Here is a 13,688-nt window from a genome sequence, read left to right on the forward strand (position 1 = left end):
ACCGAAATCCATCATTGTATTACTGTGATGTTAAGCCACTAGCAAAGAAAATCTTATAAAATTACTACGTTCTCGATCATCGTACTTCGACCGTCGTACTTCTAGCCTCCATCCCCTCATGGCTGAATGTCTCGTCTCGCGTCCTTCAAGGAGGAATTCTGTCATCTTTGCAGTTTTCTCTTTTTAGGTGATCTCACAGAAGAAACAAAGAGCACTCCGTGTTCCAAATTACTACGCGCAGATGATCCGTAAATTTGAAAAGCACAGTGAACTCCAGTGGTAGCATTCAAAGTGCTTTGGACTTCTGATACGACTGATTGACTAAACGGAAACTGAAAATGATTGAAAAATATATATGTTAACATATCAATCTTCAAAAACAAATGAGAGATTACCCACATGCATGAAATAAACGGCTTGCACAAAAGGCTGTTAGTAAGGTCAAAGATCGTGGAATAATAAGCTAATTTACTCCTTTCATAGAGAATAAGTCAAATCCCGTGCCATGAGTTCTCTTAGACTTTTGTCCAAATTTACTGAAATTCCTTACTTCAACGCGCTTTAATTATACTTAAGTAATTATATTCTTCCTGTGATTGATTTCTGCCCCCCCCCCCCCATCTTGTCATCATCTGACTCCACAAATGTCAAGAAATCTACGTTCGTATTCTCATTCCTTGCGTACGTTGTGAAAGAACTTTCAAACAAATTTTGTCATATTTCATCTTGGATTTGAGTAATCACCTGCAGTACACATATCTCGCCTTTTTTCATGGAATTGTTAATGTGCTCTTAAATGCACATCAGTGTAAAATGGAGTGCTTCGTACCCGAATCTGAACAATACCAATAATGTTAATGGTATATTGCTTTACGTCCCACTAACTACTTCTACAGTTTTAGGAGATGCCGAGGTTCCAGAATTCAGTCCCGCAGATGTCCTCTTACGTTCCAGCAAGTGTACCGACACGAGGCTGACGTATGTGAGCACCATCAAATACCACTGGACTGAGCCACGATAGAACCTGACTAGTTGGGGTCAGAAGGCCAGCGCCTTAACCGTCTGAGCCACTCAAACGAACCAAACTCCAAACCTCATGGCCAAACAGCCCCGAAGGGCCATGGCCTAACAAGCGACCGCTGTTCAACCCGAAGGTTTGCAGACTACGAGGTGTCGTGTGATCAGCACGACAAATCCTCTCGGCCGTTATTATTGGTTTTCTAGACCGGGGACGCTATGTCACCATCAGATAACTCCTCAATTCTAATCACGTAAGCTGAGTGGACCTGGAACCAGCCCACAGGTACAGGTAAAAATCCTTGACTTGGGCGGGAATCGAACCCGGGGCCTACAGGTAAGACGTAGGCACGCTATCCCTTCCCCGCGGTGCCGCCTTTGAGCCACTCCACCCGGCCAATTAATACAAAATAATAATAAAATTTCCGACTCCTTCGCTGAATATTCAGCGTTGAGTCCTTTGGTTGAGAAGGTTCATTGTTTGATTCCCAGCCGGATCGGGGACTTCAATCGCGTCTGATTAATCCTTCCGTCTTTGGGACTGGGTGTTGATGATGCTTGTTATTTAAATGAGCCTGGCATCTACGTCATCGGCTCCTAATGGTGAGAAATGAGACGAAATGCAATGACAATTTGAAAGTTCAAAGTCATCCATTGACCAGAATAAAAACGTGATGATGAAGAATGAAAGGATGGATATGAATTTAAAACCATCAGTATATCCAACCCTAAAAACTATTATAAACAATCGAATTACTGACCAAGGGACTGCCACTAAAGCACAATCCTGAATCGATGATGCTTGTTACCTTAAGGGGTCCAAAATCAAAGTCAACAGCCCCTCATAATGGTACTTATCGCTAGTAAAGTAGAGCCACGATATTTGTCATGTTGCGGCACTACCGTATTTTATCGCATAAGCTGCCCCCTCGCATATTTCCCTCCCCTACGATATTTCACCATTAAAAATGATTTTGTTAATATAATTCCCATTCCTGGCTTATTCTTACTGGAGCGGACTTCAAATGACTTGATAATGGACAACAATGAACACAGCGGTACTTGACATAAAAATGTTTCCAGTGAAGTTGCAGACGTGTTTCTAGGTCAGTTTGTTACAAGTCGTCATAATGTCGAAATATTCAAAATACACGGCAAAATTTAAATTAAATATGTTATCTTACCCCGATACAAACGGAGTGAAAGCTGCAGGTAGACACTTCTCCGTTGATCCTCATTCAATACGGTATTGGCGGAGACAAAAAGATAAACTCATGATTGCAAAGGCAAGCTCCAAATCTTTCCTTGGGCCTAAAACAGGGAAATATTCCGAAATTGATAATGGTGTAATTGCTTATGTCAATGAACTTCGGAATGCTGGTTGTGCTGTCCCTTACGAAATGATTCACCGAGCTCGATAGCTGCAGTCGCTTTAACTGCAGCCAGTATCCAGTATTCGGGAGATAGTGGGTTCAAACCCCACTGTCGGTAGCCCTGAAAGTAGTATAATGCAGGGATTCGGCGGCCTCCTCCTCCTCCCGCGGGAAATTTGAATTCTGGCGGGAAATTTGAATTTTTGGCGGGAAATTTGAATTTTGGCGCGAGATTTGAATTTGTAAACAAAGCCACGTGCTTTTGGACAGCTGTCATCGACAACAACGCATCGGTAACCTCACAGCTGCCATCTTGACGGGCCTAAAGCTCAGTAGTGCCAACATAACCTAACTAGCGTGAGGTAAACAAAGCCACGTGTTTTTTTGATAGCCACGTGCTTTTAGACAGACAACAACGCATCGCTAACCTCAGTACTGCCATCTTGACGGGCCTAAACCTCAGTAGTACCAACTTAACCTAACTAGCGCGAGGTAAACAAAGCCACGTGTTTCCTGACAGCCACGTGCTTTTTGACAGACAACAACGCATCGCTAACCTCAGTACTGCCATCTTGACGGGCCTAAACCTCAGTAGTACCAACCTAACATAACTAGCGCGTGGTAAACAAAGCCACGTGCTTTTTGACAGCCACGTGCTTTTTTGACAGCTGTCATCCGCAATCTTTAAACCACAGAGCACTGTGCTGCCTTCTTTATCGTAGTAGATGTAAAATTCGTCACCTGTCATCGGCAGTGCTGCCATCTTGACGGGTCTAAACCTTAGTGCTACTAACTTAACCTAACTAGCGCGAGGTAAACAAAGCCACGTGTTTTTTGACAGCTGTCATCCGCCATCTTTAATCTATAGAGCACAGTGCTACCCTCTTTAGCTACTTAGCTTTGAAATGTGGTGGCAGATAATTTGAAAAATACATTTTGACAGCAGCCATCTTTAATCTAGAGAGCACCGTGCTGCCCTCTTTAGCTAGATACCTGTGGTGGCAGGCAACTCCACATGACAGCAGCCATCTTTAATCAAGAGAGCACCGTGCTGCCCTCTATGTGGTGGCGGCAAATTCTACATGCTCTTGTTTGGAAATAAACTCACGCGCTTTTTTGACAGCCGTCATCCGCCATCTTTAATCACCGTGCTGCCCTCTTTAGCTAGATACCTTTGAAATGTGGTGGCGGCAAATTCCACGTGCTCATGTTTGGAAACAAAGCCATGTGCTTTTTTGACAGCTGTCATCCGCCATCTTTTATCAACAGAGCACCGTGCTGCTATCATGCGGGCAATTTCGTCAGCTGTCATCCGCCATCTTTAATCCACAGAACACCGTGCTGCCCTCTTTATGGCTACTACCTTAAGCACGTAGTAGCGGGCAATTTGAAAAGTTCTGTTAGCTATCATCCGCCATCTTTAATCAAGAGAGCACCGTGCTGCTATCTTTAGCTAGATACCTTTGAAATGTGGTGGCGGCAAATTGAAAAATTTCACGTGCTCTTGTTTGGAAACAAACTCACGTGCTTTCTTGACAGCTACCATCCGCCATCTTTAATCAACAGAGCATAGTGCTACCCTCTTTAGTTTGAAATGTGGTGGCGGCAAATTCCACGTGCTCTTGTTTGGAAACAAAGCCATGTACTTTTTTTTGACAGGTGTCATCTGCCATCTTTAATCAACAGAGCACCGTGCTGCTATCATGCGGGTAATTTCGTCAGCTGTCATACGCCATCTTTAATCAACAGAGAACAGTGCTGCACTCTATGTGGTGGTGGTAAATTCCACGTACTCTTGTTTGGAAACAAATCCTATGTGCTCTTCAGCTGTCATCCACCATCTTTAATCAAGAGAGCACCGTGCTGCCCTCTTTGTGCTGGCGGATAATTTGAAAAAAATCTTTATGACAAGCAGGCATCTTTAATCCAGAGAGAACAGTGCTGCCATCTTTAGCTACTTACCTTTGAGGCGGATAATTAGAAAAATTCTATTTGAAAAGCTGCCATCTTTAATGAAAAGAGCATCGTGGTGCTATCTTGCGGGTAATTTTTACGTCACAGCTGTCATCCACCATCTTGCATTGCTAACCTTAGTGCTGCCCTCTTTAGCTACTTACATTTGAAAAAAATCTATTTGACAAGCTGTCACCCGCCATCTTGCATCGCAAACCTCAGTGCTGCACTCTTTAGTTGAAATGTGGTGGCGTATAATTTGAAAAAATCTTTATGACAAGCAGCCATCTTTAATCCATAGAGAACAGTGCTGCCATCTTTAGCTACCGCCATCTTACATCGCTTACCTCGATGCTGCACTCTTTAGTTGAAATGTGGTGGCGGTAAATTCGAACAAGTTTAATCACGCATCGGGAAAGCTAGAGTAAGCACGTGCTGCAGTGATGACGTCATCATGCATGTTTAGACTTGTCCGTTTTCTTAAGTGTAAGTCGGTGTAAAGGAATGTGGTAGCGGTAAATTCGAACAAGTTTAAACATGCATCTGGAAAGCTAGAGTAAGCACGTGCTGTTGTGATGAGGTCATTGTGCATGTTTAGGCCTGATCGTTTTTCTTAAGAGTAAGTCGGTGTAAAGCAATGCAATAAGTACAATATTTTTTGAATGCGATCAAATATTTATTTACAAATGTACTACAACAGTGTTCTTTTTTGCTGCTGACAAGGTTGGTGTGCTTCTTAACAACGCATGCTTCTGAAATGCCTCCTGCAACATTCAAATTAAACAAAACATTTAGAAATATATTATACTAAGTATGTTATGGTTTACAGAGAAGATCATATACTTCTTACCTTGCTGTTATTCCTTTTCGGAATCATCATCATCATCATGAGGTACTAGAGAAAGTTCATTCATACACTGTGTACAGTGTTCAATCCTCGGATTTGGTCCATCCCAATCATCATCACCATTTTCTCCTCGATGCTTGTAATGTCGTTCACAAGTTCTGCATAAAGATACTTCGATCGACATCTTACTGTGTAGAGGAAGGATGTCCCTAAAATTATGTACGTAAGAGGCAGCGTACGTATATAAAAATCCTGGTGGTAAGTATTGAATAAGATGTTTCGGCATCGACGATCTATGTTTATAGAACATCTTAATAGCCTCACTGACTCGTGAAAGATAAATAAGATATTGCGTATGAGCATGCAAACAGCATGCACATTTACAGTTTTGTTCCATAGCGTACGATGTCGAAGCACACACTAATGAAAATGATAAAGATCTATTCTTATTTACAGTCTCGTAACAATATTCGTTAGCGGATGGTAAGTAACATCACTCATATGAATAATGAGACAATAGGCTGTTGTGTTAGCAGGAATGTTTTCAGATGTTTCAAATTCTAAAGGAATATCAACTGGAGATTCTTTTATAGATTCTTCATGATAAGAGCAGTCTATAACTACAATCGGTGCTTTATTTTTAAATTCTTGAGGTGTAAATAGCGGACGATCTTTCTGATAATACGATAATTGAAATTTACAAAACATGTCATAGAGCATCCCAGACTTATTTTTCTCAATGTTAATGTCGATGTTTTCGTAGGGATACGTAATTTCGTTGAGATATAGTCTAACGTGTCTTAATTTACAGTGATCAAACAGTGAGCTATCTTTTTCGTGATTGAATTTACGATTAGTTTGAAATCCAAAAATAATGCACAAGGGCTTCTCAGTAAAACGTGATGTTTTAACAGCCCAGCTATGCTTGTTTGTAGGTGGTAACACAGGATATTCATGCAGCTCCCAACTTCTAAAACGTATAGGTAATGGTGTATCACTTTCTACAATCTTGAGCAATCGAAGTTTTTCACGATCAGATAAGGTTACATGTGGAATCCGCCACAGTGTACGATGCAGTGTTATTTTCGATTCTACTGGTGTTTCTACTGCTTTAAGAGAATTGTAATCTTTTCGATCACGGATTAGAATAAGCTCTTGTTTTGCGTTGATTATAATACGTGTAAAGTCTTCTGCGAATCCAAAAATATGTTTCAGTGATAACATACCCGTAAAAGTTCCATCCTCATTAATCATCCATGTGTTAGTAGCTTTTGGACACCATCCAGCCATCCGCAAAAGATTACTTTCTTCATCACAGAAAGAAGGGTAGAGTTTCATTGCACTTGTAATACCAACATTCTTCGTTCGATCTATTTCAACATTATTTACTTCATATCGCGCTTCAGAAAAGAGAAAAGCTAGAGCATGGTTGTTTAGTTGTGAAGTGCTTGGTCCACTTCTATCAGACTTTTCTAATCGTCCTTCAATATAGAGGTAGCTTTCGTGTGGTAAGGTGTAAACATCTTGTTGATTAATAATAAAATGAATTTCATCATTGTAATTTAATCCAAACGTAAAAGGTTGATAAGAATGAAGCTCACTTCGTACTACACCTTGACGACTATCTACTGTATTCGTAATGTCTAGCATTTCTTCCATTCTGTTGTAGTAGTGTATATCCTAAATTTTGGAGTATCTGCTTATGGGTGTCTGTTAACTCGATGAGTCTCTGCACACATGTAGTATGTCTTCGGAATGTACACCGTGTTTTATAGATGGTTTACATACTGGTTTAAGATGTAGTTTGTAAGCTACGTACGCGTGCTGATCTAAATGAATAAGCTGATTATGTTTATTTACAAGTCTAAGAGTAATATTGCTAATGTGTTTTACAGACACAGGATGATAAAGAACTACTGCTGGTTTCTCATAAATAGTATATCCACGTTCCTCTGTAACAATAAAGTCGTGCAGGACGTGCGAAGGTTGTAGATTACTATTCAAGTCTGTAATAATATTACAAGTAATGTTCACATTATAATCATCGAAGAGTGTTATAGGTTGATCAGACTCGTAACGTACGTTCGGTAGGAGCTCCCTCGATGAAAATCCAAGCAGTGGTCCAATCGAATCAGGTTGTGATTTGAAGTCAATCTTAAATGATGATTCAATAACACATTTATGTGTAATGTTGCTTATAGTGATTGAGAACTTTTAATTATGATTACTAAAACTATCTTCCCCAAACTGATCAATTAACGTACTTTCAATATAGTCGTGAATATCGTCTACTGTATAACTACCTGAGGGTAGTGTTAGCACATACTCATCGTAATAGAACTTGTTTAAACCATCACGCACATTATAGATTTTATTGTTGCTTTCAAACGATACTAGTCCAAGACTATGCGGCTGATAGCTAAGTTCGATTGGTGGATTAAAATAGACGGTTGTTTCAGGTCCTTCTCCACGTACAGCAAACGTTCTTTCACTGTTCGTCATCACGTAGACACTAATGCACTTTCTCTACTGTCTGGGTTTGATATAAGAACATAAGACATAATCGTCCGCACATGCGTGTATTAAAGTTTTGCACACGGTTTTTATTGTAAACAATGTCTGCACTGCTTCCGAAATAACGTATGAGCTCAAAAGGAGGAGGTAAGTCTCCATAGCTATCAAAATACCATACTTTAGATTTACGTTTTACATAAGCAACGTAATGAGTTCCAGGTCCACGACTGTCGTCCAAGTTAATTACGGCACTTTCACGTTCACGTGGGCGCACTGGTAGTTGATCGCGCATATACACTCCTCGAAAATAATGAATTCCTAGTTGTTTAGCAAACGTAAAAACTTCATCATGCGTTAGTTCTCGATATGGCAGTGCATTCAGTAGACGTTTTTTGGAGAAATGTAGATACCAAGCCCTTTCTTGTATGGCGCTAGCTTCATGTTCACACCTTTGCCTCGTAACGCAATTGCCTTCATCGTCTTGTTATGACGTTCACTCTCTTTCAACTGTTGTTTCGCTTCTTCTGCAGCTTTGACAGTTCTCGCTACAGCACTAGCACCACCTAGCAATGACCCTAAAGCTGCTAAGCCAGCAAACAGCGCAGGAAGAAATCCTCCTCGTTTTGGTACAGGAATAATTCGTGCACGTTTACTAAATATTGCTCTGCATTTTGGAGAAATTCTCGCTCTTGCTGCGCGTAACGCCTTAGTAATAGCTACACGAGGATTGTATTCCCCTCGAATAGCTTTTTGCGCAGCCTTTATAACATCTTTCCATCCAGCAGTTTTTACTTTCTTCTTCTTCTTCATGTCGTTTGGATATCGTTGTTTCACCATGCTAGACATGACTTTACTAGTCAAGAGCAAATCATGAACAAACCGTTGCCTCTTGTTTCGTTTAATATATATATATTACTATTACGTACTTTATGATTCAGTTACCATGAAGATTATAAAGCAGCAAGACACGCTACCTGTTACCGACATTGTACCACATCTCTTACCTAGTTCTAGTACAACTACAAGAAAACGTCATGGAACGTTGTTTCCTTTTACTGTTCGATGTATTATATCAGTTCCGTCGGGATGCGGTAAAACAAATCTTTTACTCACACTTATTACTTCTGTAAATGGTGTACGCTTCGAGAATATTTACGTTTTCGCAAAGTCACTCTATCAGCCGCTATATACTATTCTACAAACTGTAATGCACGATCTAGTTAAAGATGGAATAAGATATTTCAAATTTAATTCACATGAGCAAGTATCATCACCAGACGATGTGCTTCCTAATTCTCTTATGATCTTTGATGATGTCGCAACAGAACAGCAAAACGTTATTCGTGCATTCTTTAGTATGGGTCGGCATAAATACGTTGATTGCATCTATTTGTGCCAAACCTATTCTCGTGTGCCTAAGCAGTTGATACGCGTCAACGCAAATGTTATTGTGCTTTTTCGGCAAGATGAGCGCAACATGCGACATGTGTATAACGATCATGTTAACACTGATATGACATTCGATGACTTTAAACGTATGTGTGCTAAATGTTGGTCATTACACCGTTACAGCTTTTTAGTTATTGATAAATAAAGTGATGTACAGCATGGACGATATCGCATGGGTTTCGATCATTTTATATGCATTAACACAGAATTCCAGTAACTACTTTATTAAAAACCATCATCATGTTAACATCTAGCAAGGAGATCACAAAACATATCATCCAAGCTCGAAACAATATTCGACGGAAATTTAAAGAGCTTAAACGTATTCAAGCAGACACGGATTTATTTTTAAAAACACAACTAAGTACACCACCCAAAACAAATTTTTAATTCTACTTCATTACCGCAGTCTACTTCAAGTTTTGCTTCTATGCAAACATCATATCATAAAGAGAAGCATGAAGAAGAAAAGCATGAAGAAGATACGGAAGAGAAGAAGCAGGATGTAGATCAAGAAGTGGAAGAGGAAGATAAGGAAGAAGGAGAAGAAGAACTCAATGATACATCACCATCTAAGCGTGTTGAGTTTTTAACTACAGATGTTATTGCTGAAACACCTACTACATCGACGCAAAATCTACCATCTTTGTCTGAGGTTATGATTACACCAGAGTATCGCAATCAGTTTAGAACTTTTATTCAAGATACCTATGGATCTCTCTTTGCACCTTATATAGAAAAACTTTTTACAGGACAAACTGACACTACCTACGGTATTCGCTACGAAGATGACTGTTTCCGGATAGGAAATTCAAATGTTAAGATTAATAGTAACAAACTCATTGTAAAAGGTGTCACCTATAAACCTACGAAAGGACTCTTAGAACTTCTTTTCTCACGAATACCTGACAAGGATATAATTTTACAAGATGATCTTAAAAAATATAAAGCAATACATTTTGCTACTGACGCAACACGACGTAATTACAAGAGAACAGAAGCTGTAAATGCGAATAAGAGTTACAAGTATCGTGAGTTTATTTCTAAGCTGTTTCCGACTGCACGTAGTCTAGATGTTATCTACAAGCCTTTGTTGCCGTATGTGGATGTAAGATACTGGAATGGCCCAAACTTACTCATTGAACGATTACAACTTTTAAGAGCATCGCAAGACGCTGGTCACACTGGTCACGGATCAGAAATTCTAGAAATAGAAAGAGAACTACGTTATGCCGGTATTATTTTGTAATGGCTCGTCAAGAGAAGATCTCACCTGTAAAGGTAAACATCGCACATGAGTTACATAAACCAGCACGTCGCACCTACTGTCGCAGACGCGTTATTACACGAGGAAAAGATGATCTCTGGCAAGCAGACTTAGTAGAAATGATTCCATATGCTTCTAGTAATAAGGGGTATAAGTATCTACTTACTGTTATCGATGTGTACTCGAAGTTTGCTTTTGCACAGCCCGTGCGTTCTAAAACAGCAGCTCAAGTTAAAGAAGCATTTAAACATAATGTTGAAGAATCGAAACGCTGCCCAAGGCTTCTTCAAACTGATCAAGGTAAAGAGTTTTACAACAAGGATTTTTCTTCTTACCTCAAGTTACTTGGCATTCAACACTACTCTACGTTCAGCAATCTCAAGGCAAGTGTTGTAGAACGCTTTAATCGTACACTCAAAACAAAGATGTGGCGAGAATTTACAGCTCAGGGTTCATATCGTTGGATTGATCTGCTACCTAGACTTTTATCTACCTACAACGATACACCTCATCGCACTATCGGAACAAAGCCACGTCTTGTTACAAAGAATACACCTCGTATAAATGCTATTCATCTTGTAATTAAAACAGCTGATCCACGTCGCCATCGCTTTAAAGAAGGTGATTTTGTTCGCATCAGCAAACACAAGTCTATCTTTGCAAAAGGATACACACCTAACTGGAGCACTGAAATTTTTCAAATCAGAAGTGTTAAGCTTACTAATCCAGTTACGTATTTACTTCGCGATCTCAGAGGACAGCCTATTGAAGGAGGATTCTACATCGAAGAACTGCAGAAAACAAAATATCCTTATCACTATTTAGTTGAACGTGTTATTCGACGTCGTGGCAATAAACTGTATGTTAAATGGCTTGGTTTTAATAACAGCTTTAATTCATGGATGGATTAATAAAGAGGATGTACTTTAAATCTTATGTGTGTTTAATCCTCTACGTTTCCTTTCTTCTAAGTCACTAGGACAAGCTGTAGGATTAAACAACACCTGTAATATGTTTTGAAAATTCATATTTATTTTAGAATATATATATATATACATTTTTATCCTTTGTTTATTTTGCGGTCTTTGTCACTCAGTTTTCGTTTTATTACACCAACAACGACAAGTGCTGCTATATTCTTCTGAGCAGCTAAAGCACTAGGTAATAACACACACACACACAGCATAACTTCACGAAGCAGATTTTAACAGCTACACGACATACTCTATGCAGGCAGCATGTAACTACGTGTCAGGCGAACGTGTTCTAGGAGCGCAGGGGAGATGAAGCACGAAGAAAAGAAGATCAATCACTCTATTGATGAGTCCACGCCCAACATGGTTCCTCATCTTTCTCCCAGCACGTTTCTTCACCTTTTCCTTGTTTACTCTCTCCACAGCCATGATAAGTGTTTATAAGCGAAGACAACTCGTTAGTTTTAGGTCCGTGATACAGTTTAATTAGTTGACATGTACGGCACTGTCTCACAGAAGGTCCTCTACCTAAACTCACGTGTTCATGATGTAAACTACACGTTTGAAGCTCTGACAAAACAGGATCTTGAGTCCACTCACGAGGCACCTTATCCCAAATCTTCTTTACAGCATTCGCAGCTACATTAACCAAAATGCCTTTGGTAATGCATTTAACTCTTCTTCAGTAAAAGTGTTTAGTTTCTTTTTGCATGCATAAAACTTTACGATCGCCTTTTCAACTGCGTTACACTTAGTATCTGTTAGAAATGACATGATGTCTTTACTCTACAAATGTTTCTTTTACACTAAGGTTATTTTGACACTGCAGTTTACATATGTTGTTCACTTCCCGACATGCACTGCGACACAACCAATCAAAGAGCATGCATACATGTTGTAAAGACTGTTTACTTGTTTCTCTGCTATGCTCTTTCGGAAGAGTTTTAAATGATGGGCACCCTAATTCATGCATGTCGATAATTTCACATGATGATGGTAGAAAATCACGCAACCATTCTTTCTTTTCACAACCCTTTAAAAGAACAAGATCTGCTCTTGACAAATGTGCATTCATCATTAAAGGTAGAAAACGATAAGTAATTCCTTTTTCTACCCACTTCACACCTAAATTGTTTTCAATCCACTGAGTCTGCTTTTTATCTTCATCTGTTTGCAAACAGTAAGGGAACGGTGGACTAAATACTATTCTAACAAGTTTTGGAGCCCACAACACTCTGCAATCTAACACAGCCACCTCTTTAAACACAAATTTGTTTCCGTTTACTTTAAAGCCTTGCACATCAACTATTAATGTTTTCGTCATGTTTGCACTCCACACTCTATCACTGTTTCTCGAAGACTAATGCTTTTAGTCAACGAACGGGTTTAAACATGCGCAATGACGTCATCACTGCAGCAGTGCTTACTCTAGCTTTCCCGATGCGTGATTAAACTTGTTCGAATTTACCGCCACCACATTTCAACTAAAGAGTGCAGCATCGAGGTAAGCGATGTAAGATGGCGGTAGCTAAAGATGGCAGCACTATTCTCTCTGGATTAAAGGTGTCTGCTTGTCATAAAGATTTTTTCAAATTATCCGCCACCACATTTCAACTAAAGAGTGCAGCACTGAGGTTTGCAATGCAAGATGGCGGGTGACAGCTTGAGAAATAGATATTTTTAAAGGTAAGTAGCTAAAGAGGGCAGCACTAAGGTTAGCAATGCAGGATGGTGGATGACAGCTGTGACGTAAAAAATTACCCCAAGATAGCACCACGATGCTCTTTTCATTAAAGATGGCAGCTTTTCAAATAGAATTTTTCTAATTATCCGCCTCAAAGGTAAGTAGCTAAAGATGGCAGCACTGTTCTCTCTGGATTAAAGACGGCTGCTTGTCATAAAGATTTTTCAAATTATCCGCCAGCACAAAGAGGGCAGCACGGTGCTCTCTTGATTAAAGATGGTGGATGACAGCTGAAGAGCACATAGAATTTGTTTCCAAACAAGAGTACGTGGAATTTACCACCACCACATAGAGTGCAGCACTGTTCTCTGTTGATTAAAGATGGCGTATGACAGCTGACGAAATTACCCGCATGATAGCAGCACGGTGCTCTGTTGATTAAAGATGGCAGATGACACCTGTCAAAAAAAGCACATGCCTTTGTTCCCAAACAAGAGACGTGGAATTTGCCGCCACCACATTTCAAACTAAAGAGGGCAGCACTATGCTCTGTTGATTAAAGATGGCGGATGGTAGCTGTCAAAAAAGCACGTGAGTTTGTTTCCAAACA

Source organism: Anabrus simplex, chromosome 2, assembly GCF_040414725.1.
Source record: "Anabrus simplex isolate iqAnaSimp1 chromosome 2, ASM4041472v1, whole genome shotgun sequence".
Lineage (NCBI taxonomy): Eukaryota > Metazoa > Arthropoda > Insecta > Orthoptera > Tettigoniidae > Anabrus > Anabrus simplex.